General features: G+C 38.7%; 1 long non-coding RNA gene across 1 annotated transcript; it reads right to left on the minus strand.

Moving 5' to 3' along the window:
* Positions 1-527: 527 nt before the first annotated feature.
* LOC129528052 (uncharacterized) lies at positions 528-18,938 on the minus strand. Its single transcript, XR_008673213.2, has 5 exons — positions 18,542-18,938; positions 12,357-12,457; positions 5,062-5,192; positions 4,535-4,835; positions 528-827 (listed from the first exon to the last, which is right to left on the minus strand). It is a non-coding gene; the product is annotated as an uncharacterized lncRNA (long non-coding RNA).
* Positions 18,939-20,784: the final 1,846 nt, after the last annotated feature.

Here is a 20,784-nt window from a genome sequence, read left to right on the forward strand (position 1 = left end):
GATTAAATCAAGGCAGCCCAGCAAACCGCGCCAAGGTCAGAAGCGAACGTGTGCCAGCCAACCTGGGGCAGATTGTAGAGCTGAGCACAGTCTTTCCCTGTGTATTCATTTTTCTCTCTGGCAAATACATTACTAAAATTTATATAATAAAGTATGAACGGTATGTCAACAGATTCATTATCGCCATGAAATATGCTTTGTGTACCCAGATAACATTTACATTTTTATTGAACCAGAGTCTGGGAATACAGAATCCACCCAACCCAAGCCAGTTTATGGCTCTTAGAAGTCAAATTAACTCTTTCAGTTCATTTAAGTACTTCTTTGCAGTTCAGTTTCCAAAGCATCAAGAAAACGTTGCTGACTGTAAGATTAATATGTTCACTTTCTTGTCCATCCAGTGCTGAATGGTCCCTACATGTCTTTAAAAGATGCTACTTAATTGGCTTATTTGATAAATTAAATTTTCAGGGACAATACCAGAATCAATATTTCAAAAAATCATCTGTAAAACCTGATTTGGAGTGACTTACTGAGATTTTTGGCCCTTAACATGTGAGAAGATGGTACTGGTATTTCAGAACAGACCTTTCACAAATGCCCACTGCCATGGAGAAGTTTAATCCTGGTACTCTTTTAAAATCCATTGACATGCTGCAACTCCTTCCATGAGCGCTGGGAGGAGTGACAATAGGTTAATGACTAATCAGTTCCAGCACGTCTACAGCCTTGTGAGAGATATCGATTTCTCGGCTCTTGCTCGGAGAATGTGATCTAAAAAGCAATGACTCCTGCCGCCATGGAGACGTGTGCTCAGGATCAGTTGCCTAGAGAGGTGCAGGAAGAGGGGCTTATTTAGCAAGCTTACGTAAATGGAAAGTTCACATACCTTGGCTTTTATTTTTATACCCTTGTTAGTGTCCCTTAAAATAGTCATTAAGGAGTAACTTAATTATGCTCTAAAATTAAAAAAAAAATGTTTATTGAGGGACAAGACATGGCCTCTATGGGACCATGCCGAGATATAGTCCATGCATGTTTTTGTCCAATTTCACCTTTCTCATTCAATTCAACCAACATATGATTTTAAGCCACTTCACATGTTTTGATTCATAATTTTTTTTAATTTGAAAATAAATTCACTTCTAGTCTTATTCCACACTATAGTGGAGTAATTGTGAATATTCTCAGAATTGCTTCCTTAATGTACTGGATTTTGTTCCATCTCTGATATCAACTATACATCGTTGGAGAAGTCACATAAGATCTCCAAGCTTCAGTTGATTTATTTTTAAAGTAAGAAAATAAAGAATGGACCAATTTTTCTAAGACTCTTTCAAACATGTTTGTACCACCGCTGGGTAAAGGAATGGATTTTAATCAATATTTTTAGACTGAAAGGAAAAAAATCGTTTGCATCCAATTAAAAATATATAAATATAATAAAATCGAACTGCACCAAGAAGGTTGTTGAATTTTGTCTAATTATTTAATAAAAAGTACTATTTCCTTTGGTATAAAGCAAGAAAAAAATGTATTAGTGGTGTATCATAACAATTAGTAAACACCCACAAATCCTACTTTTGTATTAACGTGGCCTGTGTTCCCTCACTAAGAGGTAAGTTCTGTCAAGGCAAAAGATTTTGTTTCTTTTGTTCCTTATAGTCCTATTACCTGAAATTTGCAAAACACATAATAAGTGCTTAATAAGTATGTGCTAGATGAATGAATGAATAAATCAAGAAAGACACAGACAACTTCATTCTTTTAAAAACTGAGTTTGATTGATGAGTAATGGCAATAGATTAAGCAAAACTTCATTTGACAAAAATATTTCCAGGTCCTGAAGAGGTTGTCTTTATATGTTTGCTATTATACTATATTAAACAATACCCTCCACTATATCTTTAAAAACCTGATGATGTTTTCAGATTTTAAAGTGGCAAGGTTTTCATGAAAGATTGAACATCTACTGCTACCAATTCCACTTGACCAATAGAGCAAAGGGTAACAGTACATAGAAGGTGAGATACTAAAGAAATAATAATAAAATAAATGTGTCCAGGAAAAGAGATTATCTGGAGAAAATATCATTGAGGTTGATTTTTTATCAAGAGAAAATGGCATCTAGTACTGTGAGTTCCCAGCAACAAATCTTGGGCAAAACGTGTGTTCCCAGTAACACATCTTGGGCAATATCAATGAAGTCTCCCAGGATTTATAAAGCGTTAATTTAAACCTTCGTCCTTGGCCAGGCTCAGTGGCTCACACCTGTAATCTCAGCACTTTGGGAGGCCGAGGTGGGTGGATTACGAGGTCAGGAGTTCGAGACCAGCCTGGCCAACATAGTGAAACCCATTTCTACTAAAAAAAATACAAAAAGTTAGCCAGGCGTGGTGGCAGGGGCCTGTAATCCCAGCTACTCAGGAGGCTGAGGAAGGAGAATCGCTTGAACCCAGGAGACGGAGGTTGCAGTGAGCCGAGATCACGCCATTGCACTCCAGCCCAGGTGACAGAGTGAGACTCCATTTAAAAAAAAAAAAAAAAAAAGAATTTCATCCTCTTTGCAGCTTAACTGTGTTGAGACATTGACATCAAGAAGGCAGAGGTAGGATGCAGTATAATGTGTGAGCTCCCTGCATGGCCACACTGATTGCCAAGTGTGAAGACCAGCATGGGGGTAGTAAGAATGATGGCTCAGAATAGGCTTGCTGTTTGCTGGATTTTGTTTGTTCATTACACCTAGCATTTTTGTAAAATGTGATATATTTCTAAATTTAATTTCAAATGCTGTAAGGCCTCATGTTCATGGACTGAGTTACAGATTCCCTATAATAAATCCAGGATTTTTTGCTGTTAAATGGAAGACTTCAAAAAGAAACCATAATATTTTAAGTTGCACATTTGAGTGCTGCAGCACGCGATACATATGAATATCTTCATGCCTAAGTAACTGTGCACTTCTCTTCCAAATAGTACCCCAGCCACACCCTCAACTCTCATAAGTGACAAGTCTGAAACTGAACTCAATGTCCGAACCTAACAAACCTTCTCCTGGCTCCAGGAGGCTTGGATTGTACTGCTCTTACTCTGTCACTGGCCCACATCCAAACAACTATTGTTGCTGCCAATGTTACCCAGTATTTTCTCAAGTCTCCCCCAGTTTCTTCCCTCATCATCTCCTTCCTGCTTGCAGCTGCCCTGCTTAACCCTCTAATGCCATTATACCTCTTGCTTTAGGCTCCAGAAATAATTGCAGGGAGCCCCTCAAGGTTCTGCGACCACCCTACTCCCGCCCCCATTTCTGGACCTATATCCCTGTTTCTTCCTTTGTCTGCAACAGCACCCCCCACCCACACCCACCCACACCAACTCTCACCTACCCACAACCCTCCACTTCCCTTGTGCAGAGAGCTGATTCTCATCATCTACATCTGGGGCTCTCCTTGACCTCCCTCCTTCACCCACTCTCAGCACCATTAGCTGATTATAACACTATTTCAATCCTGATTACTCTCTTAAAATAGCAAGCCACTATTGTTAAGCAATATTTTGGGTATTGGGAGGGTTAAGTAAAAGACATTTTGAGAGTACATCTTTTTAGTAATGCATTATGATGATGACTAGCATGCAGGCTCATTTTGTCCTTTATTATTTAAAAAGCATGATCATTTATATCACTATGAACAAGGAATTGTAAGCACTGGGGTTTTTTTAATAAAATGAATACACAGATAATAGTGACTAAATTTTTATATAAAAACTAGTTAAGAAAATACTGTCAGAGTAATAATTGATATTTCAAATGAATAATCAATTGAACCTTCCTGAAACAGACAGAATCTGCTTTTTCCTGCACATAAGCCACCTGAAATGTACTTCTCTCAGCTCCTATTTCAGTACAACGTGATGCCTGGGACAATGTTTAGGGAAGGTTGCTAGGCTCATGTGGCCAGTTGCCTCCAAATGACCAGATATGGTTAATGTGCCAACTCTATCAAGACAAGCTGTATTTACATTGTTACTGAGAAACATTGAAGACATTTTCATGCTCAGCAGGCTAAAGGAATAGAAAAGCAATCTTCAACCTAGACCCTCATTATTGCATTACAGTCTAATAACTAATACATGGGGGAAAAAATCTGTCTCCCTGCTGCAGGGAGCTGTTCTTCTAAATATATTCTTCCAAGGAGCCAACAAATGGAAAACTTATCTTAAACATTTAAAAAATATGCACTTAGAAATTTTAAAGATATTAATGTTAAAATATCTAGATTAAAATATAGAAAATATATATCAGGCTTGGAGGTTGCTCAGTGTTGATTCAAATTACTTAATATTGTTTCATTAAAGTGTAAAGTATCTACTCTTAAGATGTACAGTTTCTAATTATGTGTTGTTACAGGGATGCATTTACTTTTTTATGTGAAGTGAAAAGTATGTAATTATATTTAGTCTTTAAATTTGCAAATAATACAATTATGTCTGTTTTGGACAAAATTTTACAAATAAGTTGTAAGTCCTTGTTGCCAACCTTCTACATTGATGGTGTAGAAAAGTGTCCACTAGCCATCTTCTTTCCCTCTTTCAATGGTATTTTATAGGAAAATTCAAGGGATAAAGGACTTGCGAAGTTTGACATCCGGAATCACAGGTGTAAGTGCATAACAAAATCAGATTAGCCCAGTGATTTACACATTGCCCATCAGATGTCTTCTTTCATTTGGAACCTTTCAGAATGTTTTTGCTTCCTGCGAGTAAAGTATTCTTGACCCAAATAATATTCGGCCCTTTTCTTCTTCGGGGTCTATCAGTCGTGTTTCAGTGAATTACATCTAAACAAAAGGGCAAAATGGAGTTTATAAAATGATTTTTGTACTTAGCCTGGTACTTAGACTTCTTTTAGAGCCCAAAGTTTAAGAACGGGCTCTTAGGCCGGGCAAGGTGACTCGACACCTGCAATCCCAACACTTTTGGTGGGCGAGGTGGGCAGACAGCTTGAGCCCAGGAGATCAAAACCAGCCTGGGAAACATGGGGAAACACCATCTCTACAAAAATACCTGCAAAACTTAGCCAAGTATGGTGATGCACGTCTGCGGTCTCAGCTACACAGAAGGCTGAGGTGGGAGGATAGCTTGAGCCCAGGAGGTCAATGCTGCAGTGAGCCGAGATCCTACCACTGCACTCTAGCCTAGGCGACAAAGCAAGACAAATAACCATGGAGATTTGTATTAAGAAATGCTGAACTGCTATTGTTCAGTATGTTTCTTATTAAATAGGTTTCCATAACAAGAAGCAGAAGGGATACTGGTTCCACTCAACGCTTTCAATCCAGTGATTTTTAGATGAATAAACCATTGAAATGTCTAAAATGTTTTAAAGCATTTAAAAGATGATTACTTGTGCTTATTTACCTTCTTTTTGATCATTGCCCCAGAATAATTTATAATATACTTACACAAGGTCTTATAGTATAAGACCTTTAGGGAAAGGACCACACTGTTTAAGCTGCTCAGACAACTGGATACTCCACATTCATGATCTCGTTTAATTAATTTACTTATTTTTACTGTAATACATATATAATCCTATAATCCTTTGAGTTTTGTAGCTTCTTTTAGCCATCTGGAAGCTTTTCTGTTTTTTAATTGACTGATGATTGATTGATACCCCACCCAATTCCCAAGAAGGGTTAGTGGATTAATGGCAGTCCTCTGATTGTTCTATTTCAAATAGTGCTTAATTAAAAAGATAATTCCAACTGGTTTAAAAATAGGTGGAATATAAATTTCAATTAAATAATAGTGGGAGTAAGCAACTAAAGATAATTAAAACATAGCAAATTTTAAAATGATTAATGAGCACATACAAAATCCAGACTTCATTATTTTAGAATGTGTATTTAATTTCAGAAATGAACTCTAAGAAATGATGGTGAGAAAATAAGACCATGGCAATAAGAGTAACCAAGCAGAACCTGGGCTCAGAATCTCTGTGTTGCACAGTATGCCTGATGGAGCTTTCTTTCGAGAGTGTAACTCGGAAAAAAAAAATGTTTCCCAGCAACACACGTCTCAAGTAGAGCTCACCTGAGCTTTATTTTTCTATAAGTGATTTCAGCTTTTCACAGAGCCCCGTCTCTGGGGTAGGGAGGAGAGGAAGTTGTTGGAGTGCAGTGCCATCCATTGGGAGCTGTGACAGGGTTTGGCTCTGTGTCCCCACCCAAATGTCATCTTGAATTTTAATAATCCCGATGTGTCAAGGGTGGGACCGGGGGAGGTACTTGAATCATAGTGGCGGTTTCCCCCATGCTGTTCTCATGATAGTGAGTTTTCATGAGATTTGATGGTTTTATAAGGGGCTTTTGCCTTTACTCGGCACGCATTGTCTCTCCTGCCACCTTGTGAAGGAGGTTCCTTGCTTCCCTGTTGCCTTCCACCATGATTGTAAGTTTCCTGAGGACTCCCCATGTGGAACTGTGAGTCAAGCAAACCTCTTTCCTTCATCAATTACCCAGTCTCGGATATTTCTTCATAGCTGCGTGAGAACAGACTAATATAATCTGTCACTGGGGTTACAGAGTGTATCATATAAGATTGCATTATATAAAGGGGTTATAATTATATATAAATAACCTCTTATTATATATATGTGTATAATGCCCTTTATATATAATATAAATATTATATATTTATATTTATGTAACCCTTTATATACAGATGTATATAAATTTGTATATATAAATATATCTATACAAATTTATATACAGATAAATTATATAACCCCATATATATGGTGTTATAGATTGTATCATATAAGATTGAGTTATATAAAAGGGTTATATTTTTATATATTATATATTTATATATCTGTATGAATACAGATTTTATATAAGATTGGGTTATATTATTATTACCGATTATTATATTATATATTATCATTATTGATTGATTGGGTTATATTATTATTGAAAAATATGAATAAAGGTTTATTTACACTATCTTGAATTATACAGATTGTATTTTTATGAGATTAGGTTATATAAAAAGGTTATATTTATATTTATATAATGGGCTTATATTTATATAACCCCTTTACGTAACCCAATCTCTGATTTGACAGCAGCAGCTCCACTTTCAAGATCTGCTCACCCTTTCCAAACTTAACCAAAGTGTCCCCTAGGAGTGAGGGGAAGGGGAGATTCGTTATGCAAGAGGAATCTTAGCTTCAGACCCAGGGGCTTCTGTGATCCTCACTTGTCAGAAAGGCTCACTGTGCCAGTGGCTTCTGAGGTGTGTCTGCCCTGGGCATTCCATTAGCACTGGCTGATGGACGGTGTAACTTGTGGCTACCCCAGTCAGGGTCTGGTGGCACTCCAGTCTTGCCAGGCTTCCATCAGCTCTCACGGACTCTTTTCCATCACCCTTGACTGAGGTAACTTTGCCTGGCACCCTGATAGACCGAGGCAAGATGGCTAGCTCTCACCCCAGCTGTCTTCAGGGCCTCCTGACATTCAGAGGCATGCAGGGATTTTTGAGGCATGTCCATGCCACAAAATTGGGTGTGTGTTGTGGGGGTCAGGGACAGGTTCTCAGCAGCAAACCGATTCTCCCCCTGCTAGCCTGCCAGGCGCTATTGGTGCTGCTCTGGTACAGCACCCTTTGTGAGTGCAAGACAGGAGTCCAACCTGAGGGCTGTGCCTGTGCCATACTGGTTGTTGAATGTTTTGACTATCACACATGTCCTAAATTTTTCTAACATCTGCCTCCTCCTATGGAGGTTCTATGAGAACACATTCCCCGCTTCCAAATCCTCCCTAGCTCTCCCTCGTTTCTTTCTTCTTACTAACCAGTCTGGGGCTTTCCACTTCCTATTCTTCATATGTTCCTTTTCTCTGTCCTTGGAATTCAATGAAATTCTTAGATCTGTGTCTGCAGACCTGCCTTTTGATGTGCTAAAAGTGCAGTAGTGGTTAGGATGGCTTTCAGCATCAAGGAAGAGGATTCCTGACAACCCAAGACTTAATTATCTAGGTAATTAATAATCGCATCCAACAAGATGTCTGGAGGTGGCTCCATGAGGTCCTATATTCCCAGGGCCATTTATCACTTTGCTGTACCATCCTTGGCACAATGACTACTCTTCCCTAGTCACCTGTTGGGTACAAGGTAACCACTGCAGCAAGAAGTGTCCTGTACTCCCATAACATAATTCTGAATAGAAAGGGCATGGGAACAAAAGGGTTTTTGCCCCCAGGACATTTTAGACAGAAGAATTCTCCCTGTAGCCATTGGCCAGAGCAAGGCCATGTACATATCTTCCAACCATTCACAGGAAGATAAGTGACATCACCATAATGCCAACATCCATGAGGATTCACTCCCTGGAGCCTACCTCTCCAGAGCCTGTGCTGAGCAGATGCCTAAACAAAATCAATATTGGTTGAGTTAGCAAGGAAAAAGAGAAAAGCTCTGGTTAAACTGGCAAGCTGCTGTGTCCATCCCAGAGGAGATAAAAAAATGTATAATAGTCATTTCTCTCCTGATGAAGCCTTTGATAATCATTGCTTTGCTAAAAAGTCAAGAAAGTCAATTTTAAGATTAAAAAGTCATCAGTGTTCTCTTTGTTTTTAGCAATGTATATCCTTACCTCTTCTGGGGTTACAGTGGCACATGGTTTCGAGGAAAAATTAAAAAAAAAAAACTTCTGATTTAATTTTAGTAAAATTAAAGAGCTATTTTGAAATATTTTCAGGCTTGTGCTCTCATAATTTATCTAAATAGTGGATATACAGTAGGAACTGGTATAGAGCTCTGAGCTACCATCTGAAAGAAGCTTATCTGAGAAGATTCAATGATATAAAATTTAAAGCGATAATTTGAAAACTAGGAGAAATACATCTTGGTACAACAGAAGAACTTTTCTCCTTCTGCTAGTTGTTTAAGATGTAACAGATTCTCTAGGGAGTTGGTAAATGTAAAGAATGAGATCTGTGATAGATATAGACTGGACAAGATGACTTCTGATTTTCCGATTTCAATCTTTTAAGACACTTGGACCAAATCTAATAAGTTTGACCACCACAAATAGGCAAACAATAAACATTATCATGCTACTCTATGGGAGTGCTATTTATGTTAAAATTCTGAATATAATACCATGAATTTAATGTGCACTTATCCTTTGGAATACTGAATAGCTGACTGACAGCAGAGCTAGTTTTATTACCACTTATTCTTAGAAAATTCACACATGGTAAATGTCTAACCCTTACCATATGTTTTCGCCTGCCAGCGAAGCTTGACATATTTTCATGGGATCTATCCATCATACAGATATAATATGCATAACATTGTGAGGCTGTTTCCTGAGTAAACACTCTTCAACCCCCAAAAAGAATACTTTTAGAAAATGTGAAGCATCTATTTTAATTTGAGAGTTTGGATTATAGAATCAAGACAACAGTGGCACTAGAGAAAATGAATAAATAGTAATGACCATCCATATTTTGTGTTGTCATAACATTTTTTATTTTCTTTCATACATGCAAAGAAACCTGGGGTAACTTGTTTTATTCAACTAAAACCAAATAAATGATATATTATGATACTTAATAATAAAATATGTTTGTATTTATGAATTATAGTTTTCTGTTGGTAACCTTCCCTATCAACTAATGATTGGTTTTAGAATTCCATATTTTTATTTTGCAAAGATAAAATGAATTTAGGCCAATATAAATAATGATGAGAATTATTGTTAACTGGATACCAATTCCAGTGTAAGGATTAATTTAATGGCCATCTGTATTCGCATTATAATTTAGTAAATGTAAGATTTTTTACAAATATACTTTTGTTTCAAATGTACATTTAATTCTCTTTTTACTTCCTGCCTAGTATATGAATTTGAAAAATAATAATAAAGGTTGATTTATGCTATCTTGAATTATTGATATTTTTAAATAGTGCTCTAAGAATTATGATTTCTATGAAAGCAGAATGGATATATCGGAACAACCCTGATCAGAAAATAATGCACAACTCTGGAAATCAGCATTCCACACTCATATACACATATGCACACAGACTCAGACTCATTAACTGAGAAGTCTATATCAAGCAGAACATGAATTTGAAATGAAGACTTTTAAGATAAATAAAATCTGAAAAAGATTAATTACCAGTAGACCTGTACCATAAAACATTTTCAGCATGAAGGAAAATGATATCAGATGGAAATGTACATCTACAGGAAAGAATAGAAATATGTAGGTAGATGCAACTGGCAGGGTGGCTCAAGCCTGTAATCCCAGAACTTTGGGAGGTCACTGGGGGAGGATCACTTGAGGCCAGGAGTTTGAAACCAGGCTGGCCAACATCACAAAACCCCATCTCTACTAAAAATACAAAATTTAGCCGCGTGTGGTGGCACACACTTGTAATCCCAGCTACTCGAGGGGCTGGGGCACGAGAATCTCTTGAACCTGGGAGGTGAAGGTTGCAATGAGCTGAGATTGCACCACTGCACTCCAGCATGGACCACAGAGAAAGACTTCCTCAAAAATATAAAAATAAAATAAGAAACATGTGGGCAGATGTAAAAGATGGTATTTTTTCCTCTATTATTTTATCTAAAACTAGATATTTAATGCAAAAATGATTTAATTGTAATGTGAAGTTTATAGCAAATACTTTATAAAAATTATGACACTAGCAAAACACAGGTAGATAGGTTAATTTATTCACTGACAGCTTTTATAATGTATGTGAAGTAATATTTATAGTTTTAAACAGACAGTGATAAATTAAGAATGCATATTTTAATTCCTAAAATAACCACTAAGAAGAAATATAATGTATAACTAAAAAAGTACAATTTAAAATATTTTTCTCATTTGGTTTGGATTATTTCTACTGTCCTACATTTAATTCAGTACAAGTACAGATTTCAGTTTAACTAAATATTGAAACAAAATTCAATCAAAGTATTGAATTGGAATTCTAATAGCAATAATCTAACCCAAAATAATATAGGAAGGGGGAGACAAAGGAATAAAAGACACACGAGACAAAATGAAAATGCATTGCAAAGCGGAAGAACTATGACCAATCATATCAGTAATTGCCTTAAATATAAATAGACTGAATACTCCAGTTAAAAAGCAGAGACTGGAAGATGAGATAAAAAAAATCAGGTTCAGCTCCATAATATAAAGTCTCAGATAAAGAACTGTGTAAAGATGGAGGAAAGATATAGCATACAAAAGTAAGAATAAGGAGGCTGGTGGAATTAGATTAATATCAGACGAAATTGAATTCAATATTGGAAATATTACCAGAGATTATGAAAGACTTAAAAAACATATTAAAAGGCTCATTTTGTCAAGAATACATAACAAATCACCAAAACATTAATTTAAGATGGATCCTGCCTTAAATATAAAAGTTAACATTAGAGAGCTGCTAGAGGAAAATATTAGAGCATAACCTCAGGACTTTGGTATAGCAATGATATTTAGTCCACAAAATGGACTCAACATAAAAGGAAAAATTTGATTAATTGGATGTGATTTTTTAAAAATTCTGTTCATAATATATGATTAAACAAATGATAATGTAAACCACATTGTAAAAGAAAATATTTGGAATATGTATACTTGAGGATTATCATAGATCCAGAATTTATGTAATTCTTACAGCTCAATAAAAAGAAAAAAATTCAAAATTAAATAGGCAAAATACTTAGACATATGTTTCAAAAAAAAAAATATACCAGTGGCCACTAAGCACATGAAAATATGGTCAATACCATTGTTCATGAGCTAAACCAAAATTACATTCACAAAAAGCATTTCATACTACTCCAATGGCTAACATCAAATGGATCAATACCACCCAATGTTTGAGTGATTGTGGAGGAATTAAGACTCTCATACGTGCAAAATGTTACTTTGGAAAGCAGTTCAGCAGTTTCTGAGAAATGTAAACTCACACCAACCCTAAGACCCAGCAATTCCACTGTTAGTAGGTATTTACCAAAAACAAACAATAATGCCCACAAAAAGTCTTAAGAATGTTTACAGTTGCTTTTCCCATAACAACCAAAACTGGAAAAGGCCATGTGTCCATCAACAGAATAATGTGAGAAGTTGTAGTACGTTTACATAATGGAATATGATTCACTAATTTAAAAAATATACGGACTACTGATACAAACAACAGCATGAATGAATCTCAAGAACTGTGAATAAAAGAAGCTGAATTATGCTCCTGCCTGGTTCCATATATTGAAATTCAAGAACAGGTAAAGTCTTGATGCTACAAGCCAAACTCATGGTTGCCAGGGGCATCACCTGGAAGCGGGTGTAAGAGAACTTTTTGGGGTAATGGACATGTTCTTTGTCTTGATTGGTGTATACGTTGCTCCATCCTCATTGCGTTGCACACTTAAGATCTGTATGTGAAAAAAATAAGAAGTAGTTTGTAGGATGGAATATTTATATAGAAATAAATCCAGACAAAATTATTCTAAAACAACAAAATCATTAATATATCATTTAAAGGATTGCCAGATTTGACTGTGGTATATTTAATATCAAACATTTTAAAATTATATTTTAGGACATGTATTCATTTCAGAATTTCTTAGACCATGTTTTTCTCCTATATTTCACAAACATTTGTATTGAAAATAGTTCAATATGACAATTTAACTTCTGATTGGAAACTCTGGTCTGAAATCAAGTTATAGTATGGGTAGGAAAGTAATAGTAAAACCACTGTTAAGAATAGGAAGATCTGAGGGCCTTGCACAGTGACTCACATCTCTAATCCCAACTCTTTGGGAGGCTAAGGTGGGAGAATTTATTGAGGCCAGGAGTTTGAGACCAGCCTGGGCAAGATGGGGAGACTCCATCTCTACGAAAATAAAAAATAGACAGTAGGAACATATAAAATGTTCAGCTTAATATACAATGTGTGAAAATAAAAATAAAATATATCTTTCTTATAGATACCAAAATAAATGAAAAAGTAATAGACACAAAGCTAAAAGATCAGTGTTGATCAAAAATGACATAATAACAATTTTCAGTAATAAAGCTCCTATCATTAAATATTCATCCAACAAATCTCATCTTGAAATAAATATTTAATTTAGCTGTGCTAGGTAATGGCCTAAAGTATAAGTTATTCACATAATAAAGTTATAGGTCTCTAGTCAAAATTAAATAGGCAAAATACTCTAGCAAGTGCATACCACAATTCATTAAACTCCAATCCTATAGAGTATTTCTCTCACTTTCTGATTTATTCTCTTTCCTTCCCATGCCTCTTCTCCACCTCAGTATGGTTACCTTCCAGAATCTCAGAATCCTGAAGATAAGGCCCCATTCTTTCCAGGGGTTTTGTTTTGGGAGCTTCAGAAACCTAGGTCAGCTAGAGGCTGTGAGTGGGAGAACGCGCTTCACATAAGCCCCAGGTACAGCAAACTCTAAAGGCCTCTACCTCTTCCTTTCCTGGGACACAGAGCGGCCTCCTCCCATCCTGAATGCTGCCCAGATGCCCCTAAGGCCACAGATCCTCCAGTGGAACATAGACACATGGTGAATCAGAATGAGTGTCCGCGGCTGTCCATTCATGACTCTGCCTTGGAAGAGGAGCTTACACACAATACTGAGCTTCCCCACTCATTCCTGAGAGGAGGAACAATGTTCTCAGAGCTCTTCCAGGTAGTTCTTTGGTGGTCATTTTCGTTGAAGACCTCCCACAGAATGGCAGGTGTGAACGTAGGCATGCATTTCCTCTGTGGTTTTATTTACTCATCCCATATGTTGTGCCACAATTTTTGTGTGCGTTTGTGTACAGGCATTTGATAATGTTTACCTAAATCATGCATGAACTATCTTCCTGATGTTCTTCTTTAAAGAATGTTATTTGTTAATTTGATAGAAGTTTGAAGTCTGAAGGACCAAGCAGTAAATCTTATCATATAATAGCTATAGTGTGAGTTTTCAACAGCATTTTGTAAGTTCCCTGAGTGTGCTTGCAGCCCATTATAATTACTTCCTGTTCACTTTGAGCAATTTAGAGAACTCCAAGGTCAGCGTACACTCCCCTATTAAAATGATTATAATTCATCTCCCTGGAGTGGTGGGTTTAGTTGCCTAACCTAACTTAGGAAAAACGGAGAACCTGGGAAGTGTCCAATTAAGGAAATACGAATTGCTACTTTATTAGAAAATGAACAGTGTCTCTCTTTGTATGTAACCTATCACTAATGGTGCAGTTACTTAGATTTGTTTTTCTGTGTCAAATCCAGTAACATGTTTTCATTGTTCCCTTTATGACTAAGATAATACGTATTTGAGAAAATTGTCTGAAGTTATTGAGATATGAATTTACAATGTTATGAAAATGGGATGAAATGAGATGAAACTTGTCTTTTTTGCACTTTGATCTGAACCACGGAGCCTCCCATAAGATATCATCCCAATTGTGGGTCAGAACTTACTCTTGTGTCTTCATAAACTTGGGCCTGCAGTGTTAGTGCTCAGTTCTGACTGAGTTATTTGTGGACTAATATCAGCCCTGAAATGATGGAAAAGAACATGATTCTTGAATGCCACCAATGGGGAGCGAGAAAGATGCCCCGTGGCTGAGTGAGACAAGAGGCTATCCAGGCAGATGCAGCACTCAGCTCACCAGTCATTCTATTTCATGAAACATGATCATCAGTGAACATTTACTAGCTAGATTTTCTGCAAGATATTTGAATAGTGCCCTTTCTTAATAGGGCTACACTCTGCATGTGTCTGGCCAATATTTTTGTGTCTGCAGTGTATATACGTAACCATTGTTTCCTGAGAAGAATTTGCATAGAACTACTGACAACTGGGGAGAAAAGAAAATTTCGCAAGAAGGCAGGGAGATGACAGTGATTAGGAGATGGGAGAAGGTCACCCCCCAATGCTAGGAAGAGAACAAGCCCTGGATGAGTGCCAATGTGAGGCAGAGAGAAAGCGAAGAGGAAGTTAAACTTAAAGCTGTGCATTTATTTCCTCTCTTTTCTCTCTTCCTTATTTCTCTCCCCCAAGAAGTTCTTGTCACCTGCCCCATCTCAAACCCCATCTTGTGGAAAAGTTCCTCAGAGGTCTGAAGCATTGCCTTTGTGCCCGGGTCAAGAGCCCTCCAGGGACTCCTAAAGGAGGATTCAAGTGTCAGCCTGATTGAGGATATTTTTAACGTCATTATATTATTGATAATACTGTTTTTACACTTTGTTGCTGATGGAACTAATTTTGCTCTTTCAGAAGAATAGTATTCTGAAGGGAGAAAGGGAAATAAAAAGAGAAGGCAATAGAAAGTGGAAACACTCTGAGAGAGCTGGGCAAGATTGAAAGAGAAGCTGACACAAAACTAAACGTAAAGGTGTTGGAGAGAACGTGCATTCACACGGAGAAGGGTGGTCCAAGTGGGAGAGCTGCAAGTGAAGAGCTCAAGGAAAGAAGAATTAACAGGCAAGGGAGGAGGCCATGGCAGGTTGCAGGGGTTGGGTACTGTGACCTTGGAGAGGAGGGACGGAAGACTGGAAGGTCCTGGGCTTAGAGTTAAGCACATGGACTCAGCCCTGATGCTGCTCCACTCTTTGTAATGGCCTGGGGCCATGTCTTAACTTCTCTGAACCTCAATTATAAGTGGGAGTGTTTGATAAAGTAAGTTCATGGGTACATGAAGCATCTAGCAGTAGCTCATGACCTGACAAAAGTAGGTTTTGTTGATCTGACTTCCTCTTCTGCCCCATCCTTATCAGAGAAATATAGAGAATGAGCCAGGCAGGCTCATGCCCTTGAAGCTATCTTTCTGATGTATCCAGCCACATCCTCTGCAGGGCAAGGAGGACCCAGGCCAGTTCTTACTGGCCTTGCAGGATCATTGCCCTGAATATTTCAAACCAACTCTATTATGGAACCCTGTCTTTAAAGTTGGTAGAACCTGCATCCCAAGACCAGCAAGATGGAAAGCTATTATCTCAGGATTGAAAAAAAAAAAAAAAAGAAAGAAAGAAAGGAAAGAAAGAAAAAAGAGTGCTTGTGATAAGAATCAGAGTCTTTTAGGCTGGGATCCAAAGACGGCTTTTGGAACATTACATTTACAAAATATGTTTATTCCTTCTTAATTCTAAATTATCTCGACCCAAATCCTTTTAACACATAAAGTTATTTTAAAAGTACACTGTCATTTCCTGCTGAAGGCTAATGGGGAAATGCTACTATAATAAAACTAGAAATAAGAAATATCAAGCTACATCTATGAGATGAGGAATGTAGTATACATTTTGTAATATTTCCTGAAAGAGACTCAGAATTGGATGTGTGTGCCTGTTTACATCAGCCACATAAATCAATGCAGTCTCAGGCACTAAAAGAATTCACTCTAGAACAAAACAACAGAGGAAATGTGTTTAGAAAATCTCAGGCATCAGAGAAGTAAAATCTTTCATTAATCATCCTCCCATTTCACTGTCCATTTGGTGAGGTTTCCATAGGAATTGGTATTTCAGGACGTTAGATATTTAGTGGTGCTGCGGATTGGTGAGCTGGCTTGAGGCAGGTATCCTAGGAACTGTAGGAGGCCAGAGGACATCGTTTTCTGCTTGGTGAAGATCTCACTGAATTTTATTCACATGATTCATATAATATATCTACTGAAAATCAGCGCGATTGCTGAAATTTGTACAAGTGCGATCAAAGTACACACATTTAGGGGTTACTCAGTATCTAAAAGGATAGTATAAGATTGAGCACTTAAGCTAAGCTATCCCTAATGTTCATGTTTTCAAAAAAGTTGGGAAAATTATTCTATAGTATTAAATGAATAGTTAAAATATTGATCACTCATTATTTCAAATGTTTAAGGTAAGCACACAAGGAAACCTTATCAGTGATAAACTGTGGGCCGGGTGCGGTGGCTCACGCCTGTAATCCCAGCACTTTGGGAGGCCGAGGCGGGTGGATCACGAGGTCAGGAGATTGAGACCATCCTGGCTAACACAGTGAAACCCCACCTCTACTAAAAATACAAAAAAATTAGCTGGGCGTGGTGGCGGGCACCTGTAGTCCCAGCTACTGGGGAGGCTGAGGCAGGAGAATGGTGTGAATCCAGGAGGCGGAGCTTGCAGTGAGTCCAGATTGTGCCACTGCACTCCAGCCTGGGTGACAGCGAGACTCCGTCTCAAAAAAAAAAAAAAGTGATAAACTGTGCATGGTGGAAGAATTGGTGACTTATGCATACAATTTTTTTTTTTTACTTTCCACATTTTCTGAAACGACTGTGTTCCATTTATAATATATTTTTTAAATCTTCAAAAAAAATAAAGCATTCTGATGTTAAGTCAAGGACTAGAAACAATAACAAGAATATATTCATTATTTATGCCAATATAAACACATCATTTAAACATATCAGGGCATTGCTTCAAGTGCTTATTTTGAATTAATGAGAAATAAGTCATTTTTGACATGGGTCACCTGGTAAAACACGTGGTAACAGCCTTCGGGAAACCAAGTTCCAGTTCAGTAAGTAACTAACGAAATATACATTGCCTTGTAAGCACATCTTTGAGATGCCATTGGGGAAATCTCTAGGTTTGAAAGATAAGGGATTACCTGCTTAACACGCTTAATCCATGCCCAGCTGTCAAGCAGAAATTAAATGTGTTAACTCTCTCAGTGAGGAAGTAATGAAAGAGTCAGGAATATCGCTCTTTTATTTCTCAAAAACCATTAAAAAAAAATCTAGAGAAGCCCTCTGTGTTCTGCAACATAACAAGATGATTCATTGGACATTCCCCTGTGGCCGACACCTCTGTATGGTATAGGGTAAAAAGAGCTAAAGAAAAATAAGATACAAATAACTTCTTCATTTTGAGTTCTGCTGGAAGCAGCAGCTGAACCTTTTCAGCTTTATTAAGTGCCAGATGATGATCTTGCTGCCTTTACAGTGTTTTCTCTTTCTCTGCCGTCTTTAAGTATGAAGGAAGAAATATTTTACTCATGATCATCCCCATTTCTCCCCAGCCAATTCAGCTTTGGCTGCAGTAAGAACATGTTTGCACTGTATCAGCATCCTGAATCATTATAAATACATCATTCATTTTAGAGTTAGATAACTAATGAAATTGCTTAATCTCTTTCATTCCTTGTTGACTTGAGAGTCAAATGTGTTCACCATGCAATATACTATAAATTAGTAAAGAGAAGGAATCATAGGATTATTCTTTCTTAATCCCTTACTTCGAAGATAATAAAGATTTAAATTCTGTATTTTCGATTAAGTCAGCTCTATGAATTTTCTGGTTTGGATATAGGAAGCAAGGGTGATGTCCATGTAAATATTGCTACATAAGCTTATATCTCAAATAAATTTAATATCTCTACATATTTTCATAATGTTTTAATAATATGCTATGATTATTTTGATTTGACATTGTTACTTATTTAAGAATTGGTTGCAAATAACAAAAACAGAAGATTCTCACCTCTCAGATGGCCAAAGCACAAGCAGATTTGATACAGCTGTATTTTTTAGATGGAGTCTCACTCTGTGGCCCAAGCTGGAGTGCAGTGGCGCGATCTCAGCTCACTGCAACCTCCACCTCCTGGGTTCAAGCGATTCTCCTGCCTCAGCCCCCTGAGTAGCTGGGACTACAGGCGTACACCACCGAGCCTGGCTAATTTTTTGTATTTTTAGTAGAGATGGGGTTTCGCCATGTTAGTCAGGATGGTCTCGATCTCCCTCCTCGGTCTCCCAAAGTGCTGGGATTACAGGCATGAGTCACCACGCCTGGCCTGATACAGCTGTATCTTTAAAGCTCCAACATGTGAGGAGGTTCAGCCTTGAGGGGCCTATCAGGAACCAAGAACCGCAACATTCTTTTCCTTTCTGAGGTCGTAGCCGCTGTGAGTCTTAGCTTCTCTCTGCATCTGTGAGGTCATCTCCCTTTCTGTAGAGCATATGACCTTTACTGATGCATCTGCATCTGGCTCAGACTTAGTCACTCAGCCCTGAAATTATATCATATCACAGGTCATTCTCTGAGTCTCTTAATGTGAGGCCTTGAGAGAAAAATCAACATGCCTTCTGTTGGATGAAGACCAATGAGCAAGGTGGTGGTGATTGTGGTACAGGTGGTGGTGGTGATGGTGGGGGTGGTGGTGGTAATGATGGTGGTGATAGTGGAGGTAGTGGTGATAGTGGTGGTGGTGGTGGTGGTGATGAAGTGGTGTTGGTGATGGTGGAGGTAGTGGTGGTGCTGATGGTGGTGGTGGCGATGGTGGAGGTGGTGGGGGTGGTGGAGATAGTGGTGGTGACAGTGGAGGTCATGGTGGTGGTGGTGGTGGTGGTGGTGGTGATGGTGGAGGTGGTGGTGGCGATGGTGGAGGTGGTGGTGGTGGTGGTGATGGAGGTAGTGGTGGTGATGGTGGCAGTGGTGGTGATTGTGATGGTGGAGGTTGTGATGGTGATGGTGGAGGTGGTGGTGGTGATGAAGGTGGTGGTAGTGGTGGTGATGGTGGTGGTGATGAAGATCATGTTGGCGGTGTTGGTGGAGGTAGTGGTGATGGTGGAGGCAGTGGTGGTGATGGCAGAGGTAGTGTTGGTAATGAAGGTGGTGGTGGTGGTGATGGTGGTAGTGGTGGTGGTGATGATGGAGGTGGTGGTGGTGATGGTGGTGGTGGTGTTGGTTATGGTGGAGGTGGTAGTGGTGATGATGGAGGTAGTGGTGGTGATGGTGGTGCTGATGGTGATGGTGGAGGTGGTGGTGATGAAGGTGGTGGTAGGGTGGTGATGATGGTGGTGGTGGTGGTGATGAAGATGGTGTTAGTGGTATTGGTGGAGGTAGTGGTGGTGGTGGAGGTAGTGGTGGTAATGAAGGTGGTGGTGGTGGTGGTGATGGTGGAGGTGGTGGTGGTAAAGAAGTTGGTGCTTGTGGTGGTGGTGTTGGTAGTGGTGGTGGTGACGGTGGAGGTTGTGGTGGTGATGGTGGTGGTAGTGGTGGTAATGAAGGTGGTGGTGGTGATGATGGAGGTGGTGGTGATAATGGTGATGGTGGTAGTGATGGTGGTGATGGTGGAGGTCGTTGGTTGTGGTATTGGTGGAGGTAGTGGTGGTAACAAAGGTGGTGGTGGTGGTGACGGTGGAGGTGGTGGTGGTAATGATGCTGGTGATGGTGTTGGTGGAGGTAGTGGTGACGGTGGAGGTAGTGGTGGTAATGAAGGTGGTGGTGGTGACGGTGGAGGTGATGGTGGTGATGATGGTGGTGGTGTTGGTGGAGGTGGTGGTGGTGACGGTGGAGGTGATGGTGGTGATGATGGTGGTGGTGTTGGTGGAGGTAGTGGTGATGGTGGAGGCGGTGGTGGTAATGAAGGTGATGGTGGAGGTGGTGGTGATAATGATGGTGGTGATAGTGGTAGTGATGGAGTTGGTGATGGTGGTGATGGTGGAGACAGTGGTGGTGGAAGTAGCGACGGCCCTATGGTAGAGAGAATTTCGGATTCAGGGTGGTGATGGGAGGGTTTATTAAGAAAACATTAGGAAACAGAGAGGGTATTTCTGGTATCTCTGAAATAGTAATAATAATTTCCTAGGTCTGTAACAATGCAAAAGTCAGAACTGGTTGAAATGTAAAATTCAGGTAAAGAAAGCACATTTTAATCAAATTCCAAATCATATCTGTTCATAACATTAGGCCAAATTCTTGTCTAGCCTTATCAGTCTTTACGC

Source organism: Gorilla gorilla, chromosome 19 (genome assembly GCF_029281585.2).
Source record: "Gorilla gorilla gorilla isolate KB3781 chromosome 19, NHGRI_mGorGor1-v2.1_pri, whole genome shotgun sequence".
In the NCBI taxonomy this organism is placed as follows: domain Eukaryota; kingdom Metazoa; phylum Chordata; class Mammalia; order Primates; family Hominidae; genus Gorilla; species Gorilla gorilla.